Here is a 10075-nt window from a genome sequence, read left to right as displayed (position 1 = left end):
GAGACACCAGCTTCCAAAGCCCTGGAAACTGAGACCTTGATCCTCTGACTATAAATCACACAGCTTCTCCAGGGAACAAAAGAAACTCAAGCACCTAACTCTATCACTTTATGTACAGGAATGTGCACCCAAAGAAGTGTAAAAGTGACATTTTTATAAATAAAAACAAACAGCCAACAAAAGATGCAGCATAGTTCCGTAGAAACAAGACAGATTTTAGGGTCAAAAGGTATACATTTTCTTCTTTCTCTTATAAGCTCTGTGACTTTGGACAAGCCACTTCATCTCCCTGAGCTATAATTGTCCCCTTGGAAAAAGAATCTAGTGGTATATGCTTTGACATGAATGACAATGTATGAAAAATCCATCTACCTGAGTTGGTAGCCAACTCGGGAACCAGGTCTGAGGACAGTTTCATCCCCAGGGTCCAGATAGTTCCTGGAATGTGGCATGTAACTGATACATAATGAATAGATGAACCGTGTTTCATCCACTTACCCACTGGATAGGTGACTTGTCCAAGGCCAGGTAATACACAACCAAGAAAAGTCAAAGGTAGCTCAGAGAGAGCCAGACCGGTGTATGGAACTGCCAGTCTGGACTATTATCTCTCCACCTGACCAAAGACTTCATAATTGTCTCCAGCTTTGCTGTACTCCAAGTGAAGAGGTGTCGGGAAGGTGCCTTCTGTAAGCCATTTTCAAGGTTTTCTCCTTCCTATTCATTCATGAATCCCACACTTTCAGGTCTCTGAAGAAATGGGACTTTATATCTGGCCTCCAAGTCCACCTCTCAGCCTTTGATCAAACATATTCTTCAAAATCATCTAATTTCCCACTCCATGCATCTGTCCTTTTGGGGGGTATCACATTTCATTTATACCCAAATAAATTATTCTGACCTCTCCCCCACCTTCCCTGTCTTTTTCTTAACTCTCTACCAATGAAGTTCTAGGACCATATTAATTTTCTGACATACTCTCGAAGCTCGCATGGCTTTGAGTTTGCAAGCCAGCTCTGTAAGCTTATGGTAAGACCCAGAAATTTGAAATTATCTGCCCAAGTGTGTAGAGTAATTGGAGGCATGAGTGGCTTTGAACTCAGGTCTTCAGGTTCCAGGTCCAGAATGTGTTCAACAGTCTATTCCCTCTCCTCACAATTTGACATTTGCAAAGTGCTTTTGTTTCTCGTTGCTCATATCGTCATCATATTAGTCTCAGAGGCCATGACCTCAACGCAATTGCTGGGGAGCAAACCACCTCAAAATTCAGAGGCTTCACACAGCAATCACTTCCTACTGCAGCTCCTGCACCTGCAGTTCAGGTGAAGGTTGGCTAGGCAGACCTGCCGATCGATCGTGGCTGGGTTTGTGCATGCATCTCTGGGTCAGCTGGATGGTTCTGTTGTCAGCTGGGCTGGGCTGGGCTGGGCAGCTTCCTGGGGGCAGCTCTGACTCACATATCTCTTATTCCCATCCTAGGGCCCTGGGCCAGCCCAGGCGTGCTCTTCTCATGGAAACAGTAAAGGGGCAAGAGAAGAAGTACAGTGATGCAAGCACGCTTCCAAGCCTCTGCTGGCATCCCATCTACCAACACCCAGAGCAGATGCCCCAGTCGAATCAGCGGATCATCTCTTGGTAGAAAGAACTGCGAAGTCCCGTGGCAGAGGGCAGTGATGCACACAGGGATGCAGACCTGGGGCACTTATGCAATCTGCCCCGTGTTCAAGTGTCAAGCCATCTTAGGTTAGGCTCATTTGTCTTCTTGCCTCCAAGCACAGGCCAGGGCTCTAAAGCAGAGGTACCCAGAGCACATGGTGAAGTGAGACGCGGCACGAGAGGCCCTCCCTGGCTGGTGACTTCAGCACCAGGCTGCACTTTGGCTGCCGCCCCAGCCGGGTAAACAGAGAACGAGGGTGACAAGCCGGCACTGGCTCAAACCTCCGGGCTCTGTATCCAGCTGCCCCCACCCTAATGGCTTCCTAGCATGTGATTCACGGCTCTAGGGAGAGAAAAGTAATGGAGGGTGTAATTTATATTGGGAAAATTGCTCCGGAAAAAAAAAAATTAGAGAGCAACAGACCCAACACTCTGGCTCAAAGGGAGTTGCATAGCAAAGGACCAGGGAAACTGAACGTAGTGAGTAAAAGGATGTGGGGGCCTGGAAGAGGGGGGGGGGGAGACCTATAGCAGGGGGGAACATGAACAACCCCAAGAAACTCTGTTTTCTTAGGGGAGGAAAATGGAAAAGCAATAAGCCTGACATTTTCTGAGTTGTCTTTTACTCTCTGAAAGTGCTCACGAAGTAAGACTTAGAGTTTTCAATGAAAACTTCTCCAAGAGATTTCCTCACACCCTACCCCTTCCGCTGCCAGAATAAATATGCGAGGAGGCTGATCACATATGACACGGAATCCAAACAACTGAGCAAACTCAGGAAACCGGAGAGGACCCAGTTTCCAACCCAGAAAACTCCGTGACCATCGGCGCTCGATCTGGTTCAGATTAGATGCTCGCTGCACTTGAAGAGACTTTTATAATTACACAAATGACAATACTCACAAGTGAATAGGCTATGAAGGTTAACTTAATTAATAATAGTAACATCACTGGCCACAGGTTGTATTAACAGAGGCCACCAACTTGTACCTCTGAGGCTTGGAGGTCATAGGTCAAGTGAAGACCTTCCCTAGCGTTTCCTCCCCTGGGGCTCGGACTTTAATTTCCTTCCTTCGGCTTGTTGAGGCATCCAAAACTTCCCTTCCTGGCTGTTTCCTTAGCTATGAATGAAAGGAGGTAAAGCTACCTGGTCATCAAGGCCCACTCGAGCGCACACAGGTAACTATGCCTTCCCAGCTCCTTCCACTGAGTGAGGGAATCAGTGTGGCACTCACCTTTGTCCAGCTATTTAGTAGCAGAGGTCAGCGGTCGGCGGGCGTAGATTTTTGAAATACCAAGCACAATAGATGTACAGCAAGAAGGATCTCAGTCTGCAGGTTAGGCTTTGCCAGGTACAAACGGTATGCCCTTGGGCAAGCTGCTTGTCTGTTTATGACGAGGTTTCCTCATCTGTAAAGTAGGGAAATAAGAGAGCCTGTTATCATCGGGTGTCGTGGGGATTGAAGAAGATAACGGAGTAAAGCATTCAGGAAGGGACTTGGTACTTAGAAAGCACTTCGTACATGGATTTATTATTATCTGCAAATGTGATTTAGGCAATTCTGAAGGTGGCAGGTTTTCTTTCACTAAGAGGTGAGTGCTGGGAAAAGTTGTTTATAAATAAAAGATATTGTTTAAAAAAAAAACACTTAAAAAAAAATCCCTGTTGGCTAGCTAATGTGAAAGTATAGCTTGGAGTTCTTATTTGCTTTCATATTGGTTTACCTGTATCTATGCATTTGATTTAGTTCATCCCACCTTCAACCAGCAAGACAATAGTCAGTGGTAGCTGCACATTAGAATCATTTGGGGAGCTTTAAAAATCTTAGGCCAGTCCAGCCGGTGTGCTCAGTGGTTGAGTATCAACCTATGAACCAGGAGGTCACAGTTCAATTCCCAGTCGGTGCACATGCCCTGGGTTGTAGCTCGATCCCTGGTGGGGGGCCTGTAGGAGGCAGCTGATCAATGATTCTCTCTCATCATTAATGTTTCTATCTCTCTCTCCCTCTCCCTTCATCTCTGAAATCAATATAAATATATTTTAGAAGATTCTTCTTTTAAAAAACCTCTAGGCCCAAACTATCTATGCTGTCAGAAGTCTGGATAGTGATTGGACAGTGGGAGAGGCGGGGAGGAGGAAAGACTAGAAGGGAGCCTGGTGCGTGCTTGTGACATTCTGATTCTTGAGCGGGGTGGTGGTTACACAGGTACCTTCAGTTAGTAAAAACTCATTGCAATGTATACGGACAGCCTGAGCACGTTTCTACATGCATAATATACTTCAATAAAAAGTTAAACACAAATGTCTCTGCTGACATTGCACTGAAAATCAATTAAACCAAAATCTTTAGGGGTGGGACCCTGGCATCAACATTTTTGAAAAATTTCCCAGGTGGTTTTAATGTGCAGCCAAGGTTGAGAGCAGCTGCAGAGGTTCTTCTGGCCACAGTGGGCCCAGACCTTGGAACTGGCATTCAAGCCAATCATAGAAAACCAGGAGCCAGTGGGGTTGACCAAGGACTTGTTTAGGCAGGTCTCATGTCCAAAGGTCATTGGGCAAGATAGTGGGGGTCAAGAGTTCTAGACTGGGATAGAAATCTGGGATCAGTGCCTGGGTCTCGCACTCATTGGCTAAGAGACTTGGCTAGCCATGTAGGTGACCTCACAGAACTGCTACATCCTCAATTGCTAACTGGTGCTCACACTAGCTCCTCCTTACCTCATGTGGTCCTCTATATCCCTTCCCATATATCAAAGGCTCCATACATGAGCTATTATTATAAGACCAGGGGCCCAGTGCATGAATTTGTGCACCTTAAAAGGAACTGCAGGCCGCAAGGCTGCGGTGGGCACAGGGGCGGGTCTCAGCCCATCCTCCAAGCTCCCGCCCAGCCCCTCCCTCTCACGGCCTCCAGTCCTGTCTGCCGGCAGCCCTGCTCCCACACACACTGATGGCACCAGCCCCGCTCACACCCGCTGATGGCGCAGAGCGATTGGGGCTGGCACCAGCAGCAGGTGTGAGCTGCAGCTGCTGCCCCAATCGCCTCTCAGGAGCAGCAGGAGGTAGAGAAGCCCTGAGGGGCAATCAGGGCCGGCAGTCACTGCTCACACCCACTGACAGTGCCGAGTGATCGGGGCCAGCACTGGGCACCGGCAGCAGGTGCGAGCACTGGGCGGGACCAAGCGCATGGGAGCAAAGAATTTTCAGTAACCCATTAGAGGCTCATCCGATGACAGCAACCGTGCCCCGCCTTGGTCTGGCACCCCGCTCACCTGCTCCACCATCCCACTGCCGTCAACACCCACCATGTTCTGCGCATGACCCTGGTCTTCAGCACACGTTATAACAACCAGTTGTTCAGTTGTTCTGCTGTTCAGTCTATTTGCATATTAGCCTTTTATTATATAGGATGTTGCAAATTTTCAAGAGACCCCTTCAAAAGAGTGTTTTGTCCTTGCCTCTGATTTCCAGCAGAGAGGTTAGGCAGTGTTTTGACATTAATCACAGCTATTGCTCCTACCACTCACTGTCTTGCACAGAACCCGTAAGGAAGGACGAGGCACTGATTTGAGTTTCTCTTGCAATCAAGGACTTGCTCATTGCACATTAATTTCACCCAAGGGCACATGGATGGAAACCTGGCTACCATGTGGCTGCCCAGTCTTCAGCATTTGGGTGTTCCCTTTGTTGGGACTTCATTAAGTTAACAAAGCTTTGTGTCCTTTAAGAGAAAACCAGTTTCTTTTTTCCCTGCCTTCTGCTTACCGCCACCAAGATTCCTAAAGTCAAAGATTCTTCCTTCCATGCTTCCTGAATCTTTATTTTACCTACATTTCCTTCTTCCCTTAATCTTTGGGGAAATGAAGAACAATCCTGGTCAACATAATTCCTACATACAGTTGAACATCACCAACATGCTCTTTCTTTTCCCCTCCTTTATCTTATATTTCAGCATTTGGGGAATTTTGGATGGTTTCCCTGAACCTTCATTTCCCTATATTCTTTTCATAAGTGTGGCTCCTCAAAAATGTAATTCTCTTGAGCACTCTGTAAGTATTATTGGATAAAGATTCAACAAATGAACTCAACAGCACTTATTGAGGCTTGCTACATGGGAAATTCTGGGCTGAGTAGTGAAAACCATTGATTCCTGCCTCAAAGGAGCCCACATTGGAGGTAGATTGAAAAACAACATTAGTACAAGATGGGCTGTCAGACGTTTGTGAAATAGTTACAAACAAGCCAGCCACGGCAGCATGAGGTTAGGAAGGTAAATGCTGTAAGTGACAATCACCAAAGATGCTTGATATAAAAGAACGGGGATCTATGGTTAAACAAGGGTACCTGGGAAATTGTGATCACTACACGTCCACACCAGTTGTAACTTGCTTTTTTAAAGTTCTTTCTTACAAATGTCATTGCCAACTTGAAGTTTCTTATGTTAGAGTCAATGAAATTTTTTAAAAATACATTTTATTGATTTTTTTTTTTTTTTTTACAGAAAGGGAGAGGGATAGAGTTAGAAACATCGATGAGAGAGAAACATCAATCAGCTGCCTCTTGCACATTCCCTACTGAGGATGTGCCCACAACCAAGGTACGTGCCCTTGACCAGAATCGAACCTGGGACCCTTTAGTCCACAGGCCGACGCTCTATCCACTGAGCCAAACCGGTTAGGGCCGTGGTTGGCAAACTGCGGCTCACGAGCCACATGCGGCTCTTGAGCCACATGCGGCTCTTTGGCCCCTTGAGTGTGGCTCTTCCTAAGCCTTAGGAGTACCTTAATTAAGTTAATAACAATGTACCTACCTATATAGTTTAAGTTTAAAAAATTTGGCTCTCAAAAGAAATTTCAATCGTTGTACTGTTGATATCTGGCTCTGTCGACTAATGAGTTTGCTGACTGCTGGGTTAGGGCAAATAACTTTTCTTAACAATATAGAACTTACCATCTTTAAAAAATAAATCAGAGCCCAACCGGTGTGGCTCAGTGGTTGAGCATCAGTCTATGAACCAGGAGGTCATGGTTTGATTCCCAGTCAGGACATATGCCTGGGTTGCAGGCTCTATCCCCAGTGTGGGGCGTGCAGGAGACTGCTAATCAATGATTCTCTCTTATCATTGATGTTTCTATCTCTCTCTCTCCCTCTCCCTTCCTCCCTGACATCAATTAAAAAATATTTTAAAAAAAATAGACCAGAGTTGTTTATCTCTATTTCCGTGTTAGGAAGACTGGATTGGCTGAACAATTTTGTTGGAAAGACTTAAATACTTTGTTAGCCTTAGAAAATCATCAAGAATTAAGAAGCAATGATAAATCCAAAAACGAAATGTAAATCTTTCCTTCTCCCAAAGGTCAAACTGGTGGAGTCCACGCGAGAAGATGAAAGCGATGACATGGTCGGTCCAAGCACTCTGATGGAGAGTCAGGGAAGGTCTACAGATATTTGGTGTTTATTGTTCAGGTTGATGCAGAGCCAGCAGCCACCTTCAGATGCTGAAAGTCCCACTCATGACATCTCCCTAGGATTTTCAAGCTTCCTTCTGGAGTCCAGTGATCTCTTAAAGTCTTGCTTCCCAGATATTTAAACACCCTTTTAGATACAATACCAAAAGCATGATGCATGGACAAAAAAATGGTAAGTTGGACTTCATGAAAATAAAAAAAAATGTCTGCTCTGTGAAAGACAATGTTAGAGAATAAGATTTGGAGAAAATATTTGTAACACACATATTTGATAAAAGACATATCCAAATATACAAAGAACTCTTACAACTCAGCAATAAAAAAATCAAACCGCTCAATTAAAAAATGGTCAAAAGATCTAAACAGACTCCTCACCAATAAAGATATACAGGAGGCAAATAGTGTATGAAAAGATGCCATACATCATATGCCGTCAGGGATGTAACAAGTGCGCCATTCTGGAGTGGGTGTTGGTAATAGGGAAAGCTGTGCAAATGGGGAGCATAAGGGAACTCTGTCCTTTCTACTCATTTTTGCTATAAAATTGTACTAAAAATTATATTAAAAAGAAAGAAAAAAAATGTAGTACCAGGCCACAAAAAGACATGAAGGAACCTTAATTGCATATTGCTAAGTGAAAGAAGCCAATCTGAAAGGCCACATAGTTGTATGATTCCAGCTTTATAGCATTCTGGAACAGGCACAGTTTTGGAATAAAAAGATCAGCGATTGCCAGGGGTTGGGGAGGATGGGGTAGGATGATTAAGTGAAGCACAGGAGATTTTTAGAGCAGCAAAGCTATTCTGTATGACATGGTAACAGCGGCTACATGACACAATTTGTCAAAACCTATAGAACTGTACAACACCAAGAGTGAATCCTGATGCAAACTATGGACTTTTGTTCATTATAACACACTTATTTCAGATCATCCATTGCAACGAATGTACCACACCAATGTGAAATGTTAGTAATAGAGGAAACTATGAGTGGGAGAAAGAAGGGATATGTGGGAACTCTCTGTGCTATTTGCCCAATTTTCTGAAAACTTAAAACTGTTCGAAGAAACAAAGTCTACGAATAAAATAAAAGTGTAACCCATTGCTTGACCAGTTCATGATGCCCTTAGTTACACAGGAAACTACCTTTGCAGAGTGCTTTTGGGCAACAGCAATTAATGCAGGATAGCTAATATGGGCAGAAGGGGTTAGAAGCCAGCAAAGTCACCCCCAGCCACAGTGTGAGTACAGTGGCAGGAGGGGTACAGACGTGGTGCTTGGTTGCACTGAGTTACCCTTCACAGCGACTACCAAGGGGTCGTTGAGCGCATGAAAGCAGCCTGGTGAGTGCAGCACAGCTCTGAGAAACAAACAGTATTTGTGACTTGCTTTAACCAAATAGCCTAAATAAACAAGTAATAACCAAATAATTTCTCCTACATGAGCTTTGGTTTTCCCACTGGTACAGCTGAGCACATTATTTGTTACAAATGTTGCTGTGATGTTTTCAAGGGTTCCTTGAAAGTCTTAGCAAAGACATCAGAATGTTCTTTTATATTATGACTAGAGGCCCGATGCACAAAATTCATGCAAGAGCTTGGCCCCGGCTCGCGCCCACTGTGGCTTTATCCGGAAGGAAGGACGTCTGGAAGGATGTCTGGTCTAATTAGCATATTATGCTTTTATTATTATAGATGAGGAAGAAGTAGATGTGGGTAATCATATATGACATGAGATATGTTATTAAGGAAGGTGGGAGAGTTGTTTGCTTTAGAATACATATTTTCAAAAGCTCTTCTGGGCAGTAGATACACTATTTTATTAATTTCACTGCTGTTGTTCTACTTGTCTGAAATTTTGTCTAAGTGGAGAGACAGAAAAAAGAGAGACAGAGAAAGACAGAGGTAGAGAGAGAGAAACATCAATCTGTTGGCGCCCACATGCACCCGACCAGGGATCGAACCGGCAACCTGGGCATGTGTCCTGACCAGAATCGAACCGTGACCTCCTGGTTCATAGGTCAATGCTCAACCACTGAGCCACGCCAGCCAGGTTTGTCTAAGATTGCATACCCTCCGTGAAATATGTGGACCTTAAAGGTTATTTGTTTTTTGTTTTTGTAACCTTGCAAATAAGTTCTGTTGAACAGGGCCTTGTCATGCTACTTGTTGCTATTGATAGAGTTTGTCAACCCACCAGTGAAAAGCAATCCACCCTCCCAATACATAGTAGCCTTTCAACAGTGGTGCTTCTGCGATGAATTTTAAAATCAGACATGAGAGGCATTTCTCCCACTTGGGATTGAAAAATGGAAAATTCAGCAAAACAGGATGCAGAGCTGAAGAAATTAGTTTGAGTCCACCAAGTTCTAAAACTGAAGAATCTCAGAGGGAAGGTGGGTGGGTAGGCGGGGAAGAGATTAACCAAAGAACTTAATGCATATATGCATAGCCCATGGACACAGACAATAGGGTGGTGAAGGCCTGGGGGTAGAGGTGTGGTAGGGGGCGGGGGTCAAAGGGGAAAACAGAGGGGGGGGGGCATCTGTAATACTTTCAACAATGAAGATAAATCTAAAACAAGAATCACAACTGCTGGGGAAATATTTAGCAGACTAGAAAAGTGAAATGAGTGCAGGCTGAGTGAGGCCGAATGCTTTCCTAGCCCCAAACAGTGGCTGCTTTTCCCTTCTGCACAGAGCAAAGGGTTGGGAAGGCATTTCAGACGGAGGTCCACCCGAATAGTCCCTGCTGCGTTCCTCACTGGACGCCATTCTTTTCCTCCCCAAGGTGGCCCTGCCGCAGAAGCTGTCACCCCGCCCATTCATTCTCTCTTGGCATAAAACCGTCCCAGCACCAGCGTTCCTTCCGAAGCGCCGCTCTGAGAATTGATAGGAAGCAAGACCGAATGGACCCTCAGGAATGCACCCCCAAACCAAAAGGATTCAGTAC

General features: G+C 45.0%; 1 long non-coding RNA gene across 1 annotated transcript in view; it reads right to left on the bottom strand.

Moving 5' to 3' along the window:
- Window positions 1-3000: 3000 nt before the first annotated feature.
- Window positions 3001-10075, bottom strand: part of LOC102755827 — a 22432-nt gene continuing 15357 nt past the window's right edge. The window contains exon 3 of the long non-coding RNA XR_435430.2: window positions 3001-3066. This is a non-coding gene — a long non-coding RNA (uncharacterized LOC102755827). The remainder of the gene's footprint in view (window positions 3067-10075) is intronic.

This window comes from Myotis davidii, unplaced genomic scaffold, assembly GCF_000327345.1.
Source record: "Myotis davidii unplaced genomic scaffold, ASM32734v1 scaffold394, whole genome shotgun sequence".
NCBI lineage: Eukaryota > Metazoa > Chordata > Mammalia > Chiroptera > Vespertilionidae > Myotis > Myotis davidii.
The sequence above is the reverse complement of the archived record's forward strand: the minus strand, read 5'-3'. Positions and strand labels throughout refer to the sequence as shown.